Raw genomic sequence first — 17,264 nt, forward strand, 5'->3', positions numbered from 1 at the left:
TGCTGTCAACCTCTAGATCCCTCACATGCCTGCACTTTTCGGCTTGCTGCTGCTGCAATCCACGCGTTTTAGATCTGCATAACTCCACCTCTTTTAGCACAGTACCCTCAACCCCCGGCTGTTCCCACCCGCCTCAACACCGTTGGAAGGGAGGAGAACCAATTAAGGCGGGGGGGGGGGGTGGAACGAGCAGCTGTCTACACTTAGCAGGAGGGTTGCTGATTAATTACCTCTCCTGCTGCTGCTGCTGCTGCTGGCTGTCCAGCAGCAGACTGAAGGTGGCTGCTGCTGTGCGCAGGTATATAAAGGCTCAGAGCCTATTATGACACGCGCAGCCAGCGTTCCATTGCCACATTCCGTCTACTGCAGGCGGGATACCTGGATGGCTGAATGTCACTGAGAAGCTCACAGAGACCGCCATAAGCAACAGTTTAAAAGAATGCCACAGACTAATCAACCAAACTTTTTGGGTTGGTTTCTCTTTTATAGTCTGCAGGCATTAAATGAAAGAAGTCAGTGTTCCAGCAGAGGGAGACAACGTTTCAGAAAAGGCATTGTAGCAAACCAAAAAAGAAATTTTAAGCGCAGCAGAGTAACCAGCTCACATACCTGTTAGCTCAGGTGAGTTTAAAAGGCTGCTGTTGATAACAAGGGCATTTGCTAAATAGATGGTGTGTGTGCAACAATATACTGAAAGGTCAATTATATTGTGCAGCTTATCTCACCACCTGTAGTTATTTAGGTGAAAGCTCCAAAATGCTTGCCTAATATGTCTGTTTATCCAAAAGGAAGTATAGAGGGAGAGCTAGATAGATAGCATTGCATTACATTACATGGCAATGCAATGCACAGTTGCTGAAGTTGAACCAAAATGAGCTTGTCATCTGGCTTCTGCAACTTTTAACATGAAAAATCCAATGAGGAGAAGAAAAGCAAAGCCAAAGAGTCCATCCCAAAATCCGACAAACAAGCCAAATGAACAAAAAGCATTGAATTCAATTCTTTCTGATTTTAGAAACTGCATTAAAGAAGGGGTGCACCGGTCCTGGAGATACTGCAATACCAGGTCAATGCGTGGAGTGGACAGAGCAAGCTCTTTTTCCATCTCCCTGTTCTAAAAATCCATTTAATATATGGTCCCCAGATAGGGGACGTATCAGATATTAAACTGATAAGAACAGATACTACACTTGATCTTAGCCAAAAGGCCGAGAAGCGATAACCAGAATTGGTTTCCGACTACGGTGCCACCCAAGGATTCTGAAAAGTCCATTTGTGGAGACGGCCACCTGGACTCCCGTTAAGAAGACATGCTGTCAACCTCTAGATCCCTCACATGCCTGCACTTTTCGGCTTGCTGCTGCTGCAATCCACGCGTTTTAGATCTGCATAACTCCACCTCTTTTAGCACAGTACCCTCAACCCCCGGCTGTTCCCACCCGCCTCAACACCGTTGGAAGGGAGGAGAACCAATTAAGGCGGGGGGGGGGGTGGAACGAGCAGCTGTCTACCCTTAGCAGGAGGGTTGCTGATTAATTACCTCTCCTGCTGCTGCTGCTGCTGCTGGCTGTCCAGCAGCAGACTGAAGGTGGCTGCTGCTGTGCGCAGGTATATAAAGGCTCAGAGCCTATTATGACACGCGCAGCCAGCGTTCCGTTGCCACATTCCGTCTACTGCAGGCGGGATACCTGGATGGCTGAATGTCACTGAGAAGCTCACAGAGACCGCCATAAGCAACAGTTTAAAAGAATGCCACAGACTAATCAACCAAACTTTTTGGGTTGGTTTCTCTTTTATAGTCTGCAGGCATTAAATGAAAGAAGTCAGTGTTCCAGCAGAGGGAGACAACGTTTCAGAAAAGGCATTGTAGCAAACCAAAAAAGAAATTTTAAGCGCAGCAGAGTAACCAGCTCACATACCTGTTAGCTCAGGTGAGTTTAAAAGGCTGCTGTTGATAACAAGGGCATTTGCTAAATAGATGGTGTGTGTGCAACAATATACTGAAAGGTCAATTATATTGTGCAGCTTATCTCACCACCTGTAGTTATTTAGGTGAAAGCTCCAAAATGCTTGCCTAATATGTCTGTTTATCCAAAAGGAAGTATAGAGGGAGAGCTAGATAGATAGCATTGCATTACATTACATGGCAATGCAATGCACAGTTGCTGAAGTTGAACCAAAATGAGCTTGTCATCTGGCTTCTGCAACTTTTAACATGAAAAATCCAATGAGGAGAAGAAAAGCAAAGCCAAAGAGTCCATCCCAAAATCCGACAAACAAGCCAAATGAACAAAAAGCATTGAATTCAATTCTTTCTGATTTTAGAAACTGCATTAAAGAAGGGGTGCACCGGTCCTGGAGATACTGCAATACCAGGTCAATGCGTGGAGTGGACAGAGCAAGCTCTTTTTCCATCTCCCTGTTCTAAAAATCCATTTAATATATGGTCCCCAGATAGGGGACGTATCAGATATTAAACTGATAAGAACAGATACTACACTTGATCTTAGCCAAAAGGCCGAGAAGCGATAACCAGAATTGGTTTCCGACTACGGTGCCACCCAAGGATTCTGAAAAGTCCATTTGTGGAGATGGCCACCTGGACTCCCGTTAAGAAGACATGCTGTCAACCTCTAGATCCCTCACATGCCTGCACTTTTCGGCTTGCTGCTGCTGCAATCCACGCGTTTTAGATCTGCATAACTCCACCTCTTTTAGCACAGTACCCTCAACCCCCGGCTGTTCCCACCCGCCTCAACACCGTTGGAAGGGAGGAGAACCAATTAAGGCGGGGGGGGGGGTGGAACGAGCAGCTGTCTACCCTTAGCAGGAGGGTTGCTGATTAATTACCTCTCCTGCTGCTGCTGCTGCTGCTGGCTGTCCAGCAGCAGACTGAAGGTGGCTGCTGCTGTGCGCAGGTATATAAAGGCTCAGAGCCTATTATGACACGCGCAGCCAGCGTTCCATTGCCACATTCCGTCTACTGCAGGCGGGATACCTGGATGGCTGAATGTCACTGAGAAGCTCACAGAGACCGCCATAAGCAACAGTTTAAAAGAATGCCACAGACTAATCAACCAAACTTTTTGGGTTGGTTTCTCTTTTATAGTCTGCAGGCATTAAATGAAAGAAGTCAGTGTTCCAGCAGAGGGAGACAACGTTTCAGAAAAGGCATTGTAGCAAACCAAAAAAGAAATTTTAAGCGCAGCAGAGTAACCAGCTCACATACCTGTTAGCTCAGGTGAGTTTAAAAGGCTGCTGTTGATAACAAGGGCATTTGCTAAATAGATGGTGTGTGTGCAACAATATACTGAAAGGTCAATTATATTGTGCAGCTTATCTCACCACCTGTAGTTATTTAGGTGAAAGCTCCAAAATGCTTGCCTAATATGTCTGTTTATCCAAAAGGAAGTATAGAGGGAGAGCTAGATAGATAGCATTGCATTACATTACATGGCAATGCAATGCACAGTTGCTGAAGTTGAACCAAAATGAGCTTGTCATCTGGCTTCTGCAACTTTTAACATGAAAAATCCAATGAGGAGAAGAAAAGCAAAGCCAAAGAGTCCATCCCAAAATCCGACAAACAAGCCAAATGAACAAAAAGCATTGAATTCAATTCTTTCTGATTTTAGAAACTGCATTAAAGAAGGGGTGCACCGGTCCTGGAGATACTGCAATACCAGGTCAATGCGTGGAGTGGACAGAGCAAGCTCTTTTTCCATCTCCCTGTTCTAAAAATCCATTTAATATATGGTCCCCAGATAGGGGACGTATCAGATATTAAACTGATAAGAACAGATACTACACTTGATCTTAGCCAAAAGGCCGAGAAGCGATAACCAGAATTGGTTTCCGACTACGGTGCCACCCAAGGATTCTGAAAAGTCCATTTGTGGAGATGGCCACCTGGACTCCCGTTAAGAAGACATGCTGTCAACCTCTAGATCCCTCACATGCCTGCACTTTTCGGCTTGCTGCTGCTGCAATCCACGCGTTTTAGATCTGCATAACTCCACCTCTTTTAGCACAGTACCCTCAACCCCCGGCTGTTCCCACCCGCCTCAACACCGTTGGAAGGGAGGAGAACCAATTAAGGCGGGGGGGGGGGGGGTGGAACGAGCAGCTGTCTACCCTTAGCAGGAGGGTTGCTGATTAATTACCTCTCCTGCTGCTGCTGCTGCTGGCTGTCCAGCAGCAGACTGAAGGTGGCTGCTGCTGTGCGCAGGTATATAAAGGCTCAGAGCCTATTATGACACGCGCAGCCAGCGTTCCGTTGCCACATTCCGTCTACTGCAGGCGGGATACCTGGATGGCTGAATGTCACTGAGAAGCTCACAGAGACCGCCATAAGCAACAGTTTAAAAGAATGCCACAGACTAATCAACCAAACTTTTTGGGTTGGTTTCTCTTTTATAGTCTGCAGGCATTAAATGAAAGAAGTCAGTGTTCCAGCAGAGGGAGACAACGTTTCAGAAAAGGCATTGTAGCAAACCAAAAAAGAAATTTTAAGCGCAGCAGAGTAACCAGCTCACATACCTGTTAGCTCAGGTGAGTTTAAAAGGCTGCTGTTGATAACAAGGGCATTTGCTAAATAGATGGTGTGTGTGCAACAATATACTGAAAGGTCAATTATATTGTGCAGCTTATCTCACCACCTGTAGTTATTTAGGTGAAAGCTCCAAAATGCTTGCCTAATATGTCTGTTTATCCAAAAGGAAGTATAGAGGGAGAGCTAGATAGATAGCATTGCATTACATTACATGGCAATGCAATGCACAGTTGCTGAAGTTGAACCAAAATGAGCTTGTCATCTGGCTTCTGCAACTTTTAACATGAAAAATCCAATGAGGAGAAGAAAAGCAAAGCCAAAGAGTCCATCCCAAAATCCGACAAACAAGCCAAATGAACAAAAAGCATTGAATTCAATTCTTTCTGATTTTAGAAACTGCATTAAAGAAGGGGTGCATCGGTCCTGGAGATACTGCAATACCAGGTCAATGCGTGGAGTGGACAGAGCAAGCTCTTTTTCCATCTCCCTGTTCTAAAAATCCATTTAATATATGGTCCCCAGATAGGGGACGTATCAGATATTAAACTGATAAGAACAGATACTACACTTGATCTTAGCCAAAAGGCCGAGAAGCGATAACCAGAATTGGTTTCCGACTACGGTGCCACCCAAGGATTCTGAAAAGTCCATTTGTGGAGATGGCCACCTGGACTCCCGTTAAGAAGACATGCTGTCAACCTCTAGATCCCTCACATGCCTGCACTTTTCGGCTTGCTGCTGCTGCAATCCACGCGTTTTAGATCTGCATAACTCCACCTCTTTTAGCACAGTACCCTCAACCCCCGGCTGTTCCCACCCGCCTCAACACCGTTGGAAGGGAGGAGAACCAATTAAGGCGGGGGGGGGGGGGGTGGAACGAGCAGCTGTCTACCCTTAGCAGGAGGGTTGCTGATTAATTACCTCTCCGGCTGCTGCTGCTGCTGCTGGCTGTCCAGCAGCAGACTGAAGGTGGCTGCTGCTGTGCGCAGGTATATAAAGGCTCAGAGCCTATTATGACACGCGCAGCCAGCGTTCCATTGCCACATTCCGTCTACTGCAGGCGGGATACCTGGATGGCTGAATGTCACTGAGAAGCTCACAGAGACCGCCATAAGCAACAGTTTAAAAGAATGCCACAGACTAATCAACCAAACTTTTTGGGTTGGTTTCTCTTTTATAGTCTGCAGGCATTAAATGAAAGAAGTCAGTGTTCCAGCAGAGGGAGACAACGTTTCAGAAAAGGCATTGTAGCAAACCAAAAAAGAAATTTTAAGCGCAGCAGAGTAACCAGCTCACATACCTGTTAGCTCAGGTGAGTTTAAAAGGCTGCTGTTGATAACAAGGGCATTTGCTAAATAGATGGTGTGTGTGCAACAATATACTGAAAGGTCAATTATATTGTGCAGCTTATCTCACCACCTGTAGTTATTTAGGTGAAAGCTCCAAAATGCTTGCCTAATATGTCTGTTTATCCAAAAGGAAGTATAGAGGGAGAGCTAGATAGATAGCATTGCATTACATTACATGGCAATGCAATGCACAGTTGCTGAAGTTGAACCAAAATGAGCTTGTCATCTGGCTTCTGCAACTTTTAACATGAAAAATCCAATGAGGAGAAGAAAAGCAAAGCCAAAGAGTCCATCCCAAAATCCGACAAACAAGCCAAATGAACAAAAAGCATTGAATTCAATTCTTTCTGATTTTAGAAACTGCATTAAAGAAGGGGTGCACCGGTCCTGGAGATACTGCAATACCAGGTCAATGCGTGGAGTGGACAGAGCAAGCTCTTTTTCCATCTCCCTGTTCTAAAAATCCATTTAATATATGGTCCCCAGATAGGGGACGTATCAGATATTAAACTGATAAGAACAGATACTACACTTGATCTTAGCCAAAAGGCCGAGAAGCGATAACCAGAATTGGTTTCCGACTACGGTGCCACCCAAGGATTCTGAAAAGTCCATTTGTGGAGATGGCCACCTGGACTCCCGTTAAGAAGACATGCTGTCAACCTCTAGATCCCTCACATGCCTGCACTTTTCGGCTTGCTGCTGCTGCAATCAACGCGTTTTAGATCTGCATAACTCCACCTCTTTTAGCACAGTACCCTCAACCCCCGGCTGTTCCCACCCGCCTCAACACCGTTGGAAGGGAGGAGAACCAATTAAGGCGGGGGGGGGGGGGGGTGGAACGAGCAGCTGTCTACCCTTAGCAGGAGGGTTGCTGATTAATTACCTCTCCTGCTGCTGCTGCTGCTGCTGGCTGTCCAGCAGCAGACTGAAGGTGGCTGCTGCTGTGCGCAGGTATATAAAGGCTCAGAGCCTATTATGACACGCGCAGCCAGCGTTCCATTGCCACATTCCGTCTACTGCAGGCGGGATACCTGGATGGCTGAATGTCACTGAGAAGCTCACAGAGACCGCCATAAGCAACAGTTTAAAAGAATGCCACAGACTAATCAACCAAACTTTTTGGGTTGGTTTCTCTTTTATAGTCTGCAGGCATTAAATGAAAGAAGTCAGTGTTCCAGCAGAGGGAGACAACGTTTCAGAAAAGGCATTGTAGCAAACCAAAAAAGAAATTTTAAGCGCAGCAGAGTAACCAGCTCACATACCTGTTAGCTCAGGTGAGTTTAAAAGGCTGCTGTTGATAACAAGGGCATTTGCTAAATAGATGGTGTGTGTGCAACAATATACTGAAAGGTCAATTATATTGTGCAGCTTATCTCACCACCTGTAGTTATTTAGGTGAAAGCTCCAAAATGCTTGCCTAATATGTCTGTTTATCCAAAAGGAAGTATAGAGGGAGAGCTAGATAGATAGCATTGCATTACATTACATGGCAATGCAATGCACAGTTGCTGAAGTTGAACCAAAATGAGCTTGTCATCTGGCTTCTGCAACTTTTAACATGAAAAATCCAATGAGGAGAAGAAAAGCAAAGCCAAAGAGTCCATCCCAAAATCCGACAAACAAGCCAAATGAACAAAAAGCATTGAATTCAATTCTTTCTGATTTTAGAAACTGCATTAAAGAAGGGGTGCACCGGTCCTGGAGATACTGCAATACCAGGTCAATGCGTGGAGTGGACAGAGCAAGCTCTTTTTCCATCTCCCTGTTCTAAAAATCCATTTAATATATGGTCCCCAGATAGGGGACGTATCAGATATTAAACTGATAAGAACAGATACTACACTTGATCTTAGCCAAAAGGCCGAGAAGCGATAACCAGAATTGGTTTCCGACTACGGTGCCACCCAAGGATTCTGAAAAGTCCATTTGTGGAGATGGCCACCTGGACTCCCGTTAAGAAGACATGCTGTCAACCTCTAGATCCCTCACATGCCTGCACTTTTCGGCTTGCTGCTGCTGCAATCCACGCGTTTTAGATCTGCATAACTCCACCTCTTTTAGCACAGTACCCTCAACCCCCGGCTGTTCCCACCCGCCTCAACACCGTTGGAAGGGAGGAGAACCAATTAAGGCGGGGGGGGGGGGGTGTGGAACGAGCAGCTGTCTACCCTTAGCAGGAGGGTTGCTGATTAATTACCTCTCCTGCTGCTGCTGCTGCTCCTGGCTGTCCAGCAGCAGACTGAAGGTGGCTGCTGCTGTGCGCAGGTATATAAAGGCTCAGAGCCTATTATGACACGCGCAGCCAGCGTTCCATTGCCACATTCCGTCTACTGCAGGCGGGATACCTGGATGGCTGAATGTCATTGAGAAGCTCACAGAGACCGCCATAAGCAACAGTTTAAAAGAATGCCACAGACTAATCAACCAAACTTTTTGGGTTGGTTTCTCTTTTATAGTCTGCAGGCATTAAATGAAAGAAGTCAGTGTTCCAGCAGAGGGAGACAACGTTTCAGAAAAGGCATTGTAGCAAACCAAAAAAGAAATTTTAAGCGCAGCAGAGTAACCAGCTCACATACCTGTTAGCTCAGGTGAGTTTAAAAGGCTGCTGTTGATAACAAGGGCATTTGCTAAATAGATGGTGTGTGTGCAACAATATACTGAAAGGTCAATTATATTGTGCAGCTTATCTCACCACCTGTAGTTATTTAGGTGAAAGCTCCAAAATGCTTGCCTAATATGTCTGTTTATCCAAAAGGAAGTATAGAGGGAGAGCTAGATAGATAGCATTGCATTACATTACATGGCAATGCAATGCACAGTTGCTGAAGTTGAACCAAAATGAGCTTGTCATCTGGCTTCTGCAACTTTTAACATGAAAAATCCAATGAGGAGAAGAAAAGCAAAGCCAAAGAGTCCATCCCAAAATCCGACAAACAAGCCAAATGAACAAAAAGCATTGAATTCAATTCTTTCTGATTTTAGAAACTGCATTAAAGAAGGGGTGCACCGGTCCTGGAGATACTGCAATACCAGGTCAATGCGTGGAGTGGACAGAGCAAGCTCTTTTTCCATCTCCCTGTTCTAAAAATCCATTTAATATATGGTCCCCAGATAGGGGACATATCAGATATTAAACTGATAAGAACAGATACTACACTTGATCTTAGCCAAAAGGCCGAGAAGCGATAACCAGAATTGGTTTCCGACTACGGTGCCACCCAAGGATTCTGAAAAGTCCATTTGTGGAGATGGCCACCTGGACTCCCGTTAAGAAGACATGCTGTCAACCTCTAGATCCCTCACATGCCTGCACTTTTCGGCTTGCTGCTGCTGCAATCCACGCGTTTTAGATCTGCATAACTCCACCTCTTTTAGCACAGTACCCTCAACCCCCGGCAGTTCCCACCCGCCTCAACACCGTTGGAAGGGAGGAGAACCAATTAAGGCGGGGGGGGGGGGTGGAACGAGCAGCTGTCTACCCTTAGCAGGAGGGTTGCTGATTAATTACCTCTCCTGCTGCTGCTGCTGCTGCTGGCTGTCCAGCAGCAGACTGAAGGTGGCTGCTGCTGTGCGCAGGTATATAAAGGCTCAGAGCCTATTATGACACGCGCAGCCAGCGTTCCATTGCCACATTCCGTCTACTGCAGGCGGGATACCTGGATGGCTGAATGTCACTGAGAAGCTCACAGAGACCGCCATAAGCAACAGTTTAAAAGAATGCCACAGACTAATCAACCAAACTTTTTGGGTTGGTTTCTCTTTTATAGTCTGCAGGCATTAAATGAAAGAAGTCAGTGTTCCAGCAGAGGGAGACAACGTTTCAGAAAAGGCATTGTAGCAATCCAAAAAAGAAATTTTAAGCGCAGCAGAGTAACCAGCTCACATACCTGTTAGCTCAGGTGAGTTTAAAAGGCTGCTGTTGATAACAAGGGCATTTGCTAAATAGATGGTGTGTGTGCAACAATATACTGAAAGGTCAATTATATTGTGCAGCTTATCTCACCACCTGTAGTTATTTAGGTGAAAGCTCCAAAATGCTTGCCTAATATGTCTGTTTATCCAAAAGGAAGTATAGAGGGAGAGCTAGATAGATAGCATTGCATTACATTACATGGCAATGCAATGCACAGTTGCTGAAGTTGAACCAAAATGAGCTTGTCATCTGGCTTCTGCAACTTTTAACATGAAAAATCCAATGAGGAGAAGAAAAGCAAAGCCAAAGAGTCCATCCCAAAATCCGACAAACAAGCCAAATGAACAAAAAGCATTGAATTCAATTCTTTCTGATTTTAGAAACTGCATTAAAGAAGGGGTGCACCGGTCCTGGAGATACTGCAATACCAGGTCAATGCGTGGAGTGGACAGAGCAAGCTCTTTTTCCATCTCCCTGTTCTAAAAATCCATTTAATATATGGTCCCCAGATAGGGGACGTATCAGATATTAAACTGATAAGAACAGATACTACACTTGATCTTAGCCAAAAGGCCGAGAAGCGATAACCAGAATTGGTTTCCGACTACGGTGCCACCCAAGGATTCTGAAAAGTCCATTTGTGGAGATGGCCACCTGGACTCCCGTTAAGAAGACATGCTGTCAACCTCTAGATCCCTCACATGCCTGCACTTTTCGGCTTGCTGCTGCTGCAATCCACGCGTTTTAGATCTGCATAACTCCACCTCTTTTAGCACAGTACCCTCAACCCCCGGCAGTTCCCACCCGCCTCAACACCGTTGGAAGGGAGGAGAACCAATTAAGGCGGGGGGGGGGGGGTGGAACGAGCAGCTGTCTACCCTTAGCAGGAGGGTTGCTGATTAATTACCTCTCCTGCTGCTGCTGCTGCTGCTGGCTGTCCAGCAGCAGACTGAAGGTGGCTGCTGCTGTGCGCAGGTATATAAAGGCTCAGAGCCTATTATGACACGCGCAGCCAGCGTTCCATTGCCACATTCCGTCTACTGCAGGCGGGATACCTGGATGGCTGAATGTCACTGAGAAGCTCACAGAGACCGCCATAAGCAACAGTTTAAAAGAATGCCACAGACTAATCAACCAAACTTTTTGGGTTGGTTTCTCTTTTATAGTCTGCAGGCATTAAATGAAAGAAGTCAGTGTTCCAGCAGAGGGAGACAACGTTTCAGAAAAGGCATTGTAGCAAACCAAAAAAGAAATTTTAAGCGCAGCAGAGTAACCAGCTCACATACCTGTTAGCTCAGGTGAGTTTAAAAGGCTGCTGTTGATAACAAGGGCATTTGCTAAATAGATGGTGTGTGTGCAACAATATACTGAAAGGTCAATTATATTGTGCAGCTTATCTCACCACCTGTAGTTATTTAGGTGAAAGCTCCAAAATGCTTGCCTAATATGTCTGTTTATCCAAAAGGAAGTATAGAGGGAGAGCTAGATAGATAGCATTGCATTACATTACATGGCAATGCAATGCACAGTTGCTGAAGTTGAACCAAAATGAGCTTGTCATCTGGCTTCTGCAACTTTTAACATGAAAAATCCAATGAGGAGAAGAAAAGCAAAGCCAAAGAGTCCATCCCAAAATCCGACAAACAAGCCAAATGAACAAAAAGCATTGAATTCAATTCTTTCTGATTTTAGAAACTGCATTAAAGAAGGGGTGCACCGGTCCTGGAGATACTGCAATACCAGGTCAATGCGTGGAGTGGACAGAGCAAGCTCTTTTTCCATCTCCCTGTTCTAAAAATCCATTTAATATATGGTCCCCAGATAGGGGACGTATCAGATATTAAACTGATAAGAACAGATACTACACTTGATCTTAGCCAAAAGGCCGAGAAGCGATAACCAGAATTGGTTTCCGACTACGGTGCCACCCAAGGATTCTGAAAAGTCCATTTGTGGAGATGGCCACCTGGACTCCCGTTAAGAAGACATGCTGTCAACCTCTAGATCCCTCACATGCCTGCACTTTTCGGCTTGCTGCTGCTGCAATCCACGCGTTTTAGATCTGCATAACTCCACCTCTTTTAGCACAGTACCCTCAACCCCCGGCTGTTCCCACCCGCCTCAACACCGTTGGAACGGAGGAGAACCAATTAAGGCGGGGGGGGGGGGGTGGAACGAGCAGCTGTCTACCCTTAGCAGGAGGGTTGCTGATTAATTACCTCTCCTGCTGCTGCTGCTGCTGCTGGCTGTCCAGCAGCAGACTGAAGGTGGCTGCTGCTGTGCGCAGGTATATAAAGGCTCAGAGCCTATTATGACACGCGCAGCCAGCGTTCCATTGCCACATTCCGTCTACTGCAGGCGGGATACCTGGATGGCTGAATGTCACTGAGAAGCTCACAGAGACCGCCATAAGCAACAGTTTAAAAGAATGCCACAGACTAATCAACCAAACTTTTTGGGTTGGTTTCTCTTTTATAGTCTGCAGGCATTAAATGAAAGAAGTCAGTGTTCCAGCAGAGGGAGACAACGTTTCAGAAAAGGCATTGTAGCAAACCAAAAAAGAAATTTTAAGCGCAGCAGAGTAACCAGCTCACATACCTGTTAGCTCAGGTGAGTTTAAAAGGCTGCTGTTGATAACAAGGGCATTTGCTAAATAGATGGTGTGTGTGCAACAATATACTGAAAGGTCAATTATATTGTGCAGCTTATCTCACCACCTGTAGTTATTTAGGTGAAAGCTCCAAAATGCTTGCCTAATATGTCTGTTTATCCAAAAGGAAGTATAGAGGGAGAGCTAGATAGATAGCATTGCATTACATTACATGGCAATGCAATGCACAGTTGCTGAAGTTGAACCAAAATGAGCTTGTCATCTGGCTTCTGCAACTTTTAACATGAAAAATCCAATGAGGAGAAGAAAAGCAAAGCCAAAGAGTCCATCCCAAAATCCGACAAACAAGCCAAATGAACAAAAAGCATTGAATTCAATTCTTTCTGATTTTAGAAACTGCATTAAAGAAGGGGTGCACCGGTCCTGGAGATACTGCAATACCAGGTCAATGCGTGGAGTGGACAGAGCAAGCTCTTTTTCCATCTCCCTGTTCTAAAAATCCATTTAATATATGGTCCCCAGATAGGGGACGTATCAGATATTAAACTGATAAGAACAGATACTACACTTGATCTTAGCCAAAAGGCCGAGAAGCGATAACCAGAATTGGTTTCCGACTACGGTGCCACCCAAGGATTCTGAAAAGTCCATTTGTGGAGATGGCCACCTGGACTCCCGTTAAGAAGACATGCTGTCAACCTCTAGATCCCTCACATGCCTGCACTTTTCGGCTTGCTGCTGCTGCAATCCACGCGTTTTAGATCTGCATAACTCCACCTCTTTTAGCACAGTACCCTCAACCCCCGGCTGTTCCCACCCGCCTCAACACCGTTGGAAGGGAGGAGAACCAATTAAGGCGGGGGGGTGGGGGTGGAACGAGCAGCTGTCTACCCTTAGCAGGAGGGTTGCTGATTAATTACCTCTCCTGCTGCTGCTGCTGCTGCTGGCTGTCCAGCAGCAGACTGAAGGTGGCTGCTGCTGTGCGCAGGTATATAAAGGCTCAGAGCCTATTATGACATGCGCAGCCAGCGTTCCATTGCCACATTCCGTCTACTGCAGGCGGGATACCTGGATGGCTGAATGTCACTGAGAAGCTCACAGAGACCGCCATAAGCAACAGTTTAAAAGAATGCCACAGACTAATCAACCAAACTTTTTGGGTTGGTTTCTCTTTTATAGTCTGCAGGCATTAAATGAAAGAAGTCAGTGTTCCAGCAGAGGGAGACAACGTTTCAGAAAAGGCATTGTAGCAAACCAAAAAAGAAATTTTAAGCGCAGCAGAGTAACCAGCTCACATACCTGTTAGCTCAGGTGAGTTTAAAAGGCTGCTGTTGATAACAAGGGCATTTGCTAAATAGATGGTGTGTGTGCAACAATATACTGAAAGGTCAATTATATTGTGCAGCTTATCTCACCACCTGTAGTTATTTAGGTGAAAGCTCCAAAATGCTTGCCTAATATGTCTGTTTATCCAAAAGGAAGTATAGAGGGAGAGCTAGATAGATAGCATTGCATTACATTACATGGCAATGCAATGCACAGTTGCTGAAGTTGAACCAAAATGAGCTTGTCATCTGGCTTCTGCAACTTTTAACATGAAAAATCCAATGAGGAGAAGAAAAGCAAAGCCAAAGAGTCCATCCCAAAATCCGACAAACAAGCCAAATGAACAAAAAGCATTGAATTCAATTCTTTCTGATTTTAGAAACTGCATTAAAGAAGGGGTGCACCGGTCCTGGAGATACTGCAATACCAGGTCAATGCGTGGAGTGGACAGAGCAAGCTCTTTTTCCATCTCCCTGTTCTAAAAATCCATTTAATATATGGTCCCCAGATAGGGGACGTATCAGATATTAAACTGATAAGAACAGATACTACACTTGATCTTAGCCAAAAGGCCGAGAAGCGATAACCAGAATTGGTTTCCGACTACGGTGCCACCCAAGGATTCTGAAAAGTCCATTTGTGGAGATGGCCACCTGGACTCCCGTTAAGAAGACATGCTGTCAACCTCTAGATCCCTCACATGCCTGCACTTTTCGGCTTGCTGCTGCTGCAATCCACGCGTTTTAGATCTGCATAACTCCACCTCTTTTAGCACAGTACCCTCAACCCCTGGCTGTTCCCACCCGCCTCAACACCGTTGGAAGGGAGGAGAACCAATTAAGGCGAGGGGGGGGGGGGTGGAACGAGCAGCTGTCTACCCTTAGCAGGAGGGTTGCTGATTAATTACCTCTCCTGCTGCTGCTGCTGCTGCTGGCTGTCCAGCAGCAGACTGAAGGTGGCTGCTGCTGTGCGCAGGTATATAAAGGCTCAGAGCCTATTATGACACGCGCAGCCAGCGTTCCATTGCCACATTCCGTCTACTGCAGGCGGGATACCTGGATGGCTGAATGTCACTGAGAAGCTCACAGAGACCGCCATAAGCAACAGTTTAAAAGAATGCCACAGACTAATCAACCAAACTTTTTGGGTTGGTTTCTCTTTTATAGTCTGCAGGCATTAAATGAAAGAAGTCAGTGTTCCAGCAGAGGGAGACAACGTTTCAGAAAAGGCATTGTAGCAAACCAAAAAAGAAATTTTAAGCGCAGCAGAGTAACCAGCTCACATACCTGTTAGCTCAGGTGAGTTTAAAAGGCTGCTGTTGATAACAAGGGCATTTGCTAAATAGATGGTGTGTGTGCAACAATATACTGAAAGGTCAATTATATTGTGCAGCTTATCTCACCACCTGTAGTTATTTAGGTGAAAGCTCCAAAATGCTTGCCTAATATGTCTGTTTATCCAAAAGGAAGTATAGAGGGAGAGCTAGATAGATAGCATTGCATTACATTACATGGCAATGCAATGCACAGTTGCTGAAGTTGAACCAAAATGAGCTTGTCATCTGGCTTCTGCAACTTTTAACATGAAAAATCCAATGAGGAGAAGAAAAGCAAAGCCAAAGAGTCCATCCCAAAATCCGACAAACAAGCCAAATGAACAAAAAGCATTGAATTCAATTCTTTCTGATTTTAGAAACTGCATTAAAGAAGGGGTGCACCGGTCCTGGAGATACTGCAATACCAGGTCAATGCGTGGAGTGGACAGAGCAAGCTCTTTTTCCATCTCCCTGTTCTAAAAATCCATTTAATATATGGTCCCCAGATAGGGGACGTATCAGATATTAAACTGATAAGAACAGATACTACACTTGATCTTAGCCAAAAGGCCGAGAAGCGATAACCAGAATTGGTTTCCGACTACGGTGCCACCCAAGGATTCTGAAAAGTCCATTTGTGGAGATGGCCACCTGGACTCCCGTTAAGAAGACATGCTGTCAACCTCTAGATCCCTCACATGCCTGCACTTTTCGGCTTGCTGCTGCTGCAATCCACGCGTTTTAGATCTGCATAACTCCACCTCTTTTAGCACAGTACCCTCAACCCCCGGCTGTTCCCACCCGCCTCAACACCGTTGGAAGGGAGGAGAACCAATTAAGGCGGGGGGGGGGGTGGAACGAGCAGCTGTCTACCCTTAGCAGGAGGGTTGCTGATTAATTACCTCTCCTGCTGCTGCTGCTGCTGCTGGCTGTCCAGCAGCAGACTGAAGGTGGCTGCTGCTGTGCGCAGGTATATAAAGGCTCAGAGCCTATTATGACACGCGCAGCCAGCGTTCCATTGCCACATTCCGTCTACTGCAGGCGGGATACCTGGATGGCTGAATGTCACTGAGAAGCTCACAGAGACCGCCATAAGCAACAGTTTAAAAGAATGCCACAGACTAATCAACCAAACTTTTTGGGTTGGTTTCTCTTTTATAGTCTGCAGGCATTAAATGAAAGAAGTCAGTGTTCCAGCAGAGGGAGACAACGTTTCAGAAAAGGCATTGTAGCAAACCAAAAAAGAAATTTTAAGCGCAGCAGAGTAACCAGCTCACATACCTGTTAGCTCAGGTGAGTTTAAAAGGCTGCTGTTGATAACAAGGGCATTTGCTAAATAGATGGTGTGTGTGCAACAATATACTGAAAGGTCAATTATATTGTGCAGCTTATCTCACCACCTGTAGTTATTTAGGTGAAAGCTCCAAAATGCTTGCCTAATATGTCTGTTTATCCAAAAGGAAGTATAGAGGGAGAGCTAGATAGATAGCATTGCATTACATTACATGGCAATGCAATGCACAGTTGCTGAAGTTGAACCAAAATGAGCTTGTCATCTGGCTTCTGCAACTTTTAACATGAAAAATCCAATGAGGAGAAGAAAAGCAAAGCCAAAGAGTCCATCCCAAAATCCGACAAACAAGCCAAATGAACAAAAAGCATTGAATTCAATTCTTTCTGATTTTAGAAACTGCATTAAAGAAGGGGTGCACCGGTCCTGGAGATACTGCAATACCAGGTCAATGCGTGGAGTGGACAGAGCAAGCTCTTTTTCCATCTCCCTGTTCTAAAAATCCATTTAATATATGGTCCCCAGATAGGGGACGTATCAGATATTAAACTGATAAGAACAGATACTACACTTGATCTTAGCCAAAAGGCCGAGAAGCGATAACCAGAATTGGTTTCCGACTACGGTGCCACCCAAGGATTCTGAAAAGTCCATTTGTGGAGATGGCCACCTGGACTCCCGTTAAGAAGACATGCTGTCAACCTCTAGATCCCTCACATGCCTGCACTTTTCGGCTTGCTGCTGCTGCAATCCACGCGTTTTAGATCTGCATAACTCCACCTCTTTTAGCACAGTACCCTCAACCCCCGGCTGTTCCCACCCGCCTCAACACCGTTGGAAGGGAGGAGAACCAATTAAGGCGGGGGGGGGGGGTGGAACGAGCAGCTGTCTACCCTTAGCAGGA

At 45.6% G+C, this 17,264-nt stretch overlaps 13 non-coding genes across 13 annotated transcripts; all 13 read right to left on the bottom strand.

Moving 5' to 3' along the window:
• Positions 1-1,029: 1,029 nt before the first annotated feature.
• Positions 1,030-1,220, bottom strand: LOC141238003 (U2 spliceosomal RNA). The gene has a single exon (XR_012303501.1). It is a non-coding gene; the product is annotated as a U2 spliceosomal RNA (small nuclear RNA).
• Positions 1,221-2,339: 1,119 nt separating this feature from the next.
• Positions 2,340-2,530, bottom strand: LOC141238004 (U2 spliceosomal RNA). The gene has a single exon (XR_012303502.1). It is a non-coding gene; the product is annotated as a U2 spliceosomal RNA (small nuclear RNA).
• A 1,119-nt stretch (positions 2,531-3,649) lies between these two features.
• Positions 3,650-3,840, bottom strand: LOC141238005 (U2 spliceosomal RNA). The gene has a single exon (XR_012303503.1). It is a non-coding gene; the product is annotated as a U2 spliceosomal RNA (small nuclear RNA).
• Positions 3,841-4,959: 1,119 nt separating this feature from the next.
• LOC141238385 (U2 spliceosomal RNA) lies at positions 4,960-5,150 on the bottom strand. Its single transcript, XR_012303873.1, has one exon. It is a non-coding gene; the product is annotated as a U2 spliceosomal RNA (small nuclear RNA).
• Positions 5,151-6,272: 1,122 nt separating this feature from the next.
• On the bottom strand, positions 6,273-6,463 carry LOC141238006 (U2 spliceosomal RNA). Its single transcript, XR_012303504.1, has one exon. It is a non-coding gene; the product is annotated as a U2 spliceosomal RNA (small nuclear RNA).
• Positions 6,464-7,586: 1,123 nt separating this feature from the next.
• LOC141238007 (U2 spliceosomal RNA) lies at positions 7,587-7,777 on the bottom strand. The gene has a single exon (XR_012303505.1). It is a non-coding gene; the product is annotated as a U2 spliceosomal RNA (small nuclear RNA).
• A 1,123-nt stretch (positions 7,778-8,900) lies between these two features.
• On the bottom strand, positions 8,901-9,091 carry LOC141238448 (U2 spliceosomal RNA). The gene has a single exon (XR_012303933.1). It is a non-coding gene; the product is annotated as a U2 spliceosomal RNA (small nuclear RNA).
• Positions 9,092-10,211: 1,120 nt separating this feature from the next.
• LOC141238009 (U2 spliceosomal RNA) lies at positions 10,212-10,402 on the bottom strand. Its single transcript, XR_012303507.1, has one exon. It is a non-coding gene; the product is annotated as a U2 spliceosomal RNA (small nuclear RNA).
• A 1,121-nt stretch (positions 10,403-11,523) lies between these two features.
• Positions 11,524-11,714, bottom strand: LOC141238010 (U2 spliceosomal RNA). Its single transcript, XR_012303508.1, has one exon. It is a non-coding gene; the product is annotated as a U2 spliceosomal RNA (small nuclear RNA).
• Positions 11,715-12,835: 1,121 nt separating this feature from the next.
• LOC141238011 (U2 spliceosomal RNA) lies at positions 12,836-13,026 on the bottom strand. Its single transcript, XR_012303509.1, has one exon. It is a non-coding gene; the product is annotated as a U2 spliceosomal RNA (small nuclear RNA).
• Positions 13,027-14,147: 1,121 nt separating this feature from the next.
• LOC141238012 (U2 spliceosomal RNA) lies at positions 14,148-14,338 on the bottom strand. Its single transcript, XR_012303510.1, has one exon. It is a non-coding gene; the product is annotated as a U2 spliceosomal RNA (small nuclear RNA).
• A 1,122-nt stretch (positions 14,339-15,460) lies between these two features.
• Positions 15,461-15,651, bottom strand: LOC141238013 (U2 spliceosomal RNA). Its single transcript, XR_012303511.1, has one exon. It is a non-coding gene; the product is annotated as a U2 spliceosomal RNA (small nuclear RNA).
• Positions 15,652-16,770: 1,119 nt separating this feature from the next.
• LOC141238014 (U2 spliceosomal RNA) lies at positions 16,771-16,961 on the bottom strand. The gene has a single exon (XR_012303512.1). It is a non-coding gene; the product is annotated as a U2 spliceosomal RNA (small nuclear RNA).
• Positions 16,962-17,264: the final 303 nt, after the last annotated feature.

This window comes from Phyllobates terribilis, unplaced genomic scaffold (assembly GCF_046119375.1).
Source record: "Phyllobates terribilis strain yellow unplaced genomic scaffold, ASM4611937v1 Scaffold_737__1_contigs__length_740118, whole genome shotgun sequence".
NCBI lineage: Eukaryota > Metazoa > Chordata > Amphibia > Anura > Dendrobatidae > Phyllobates > Phyllobates terribilis.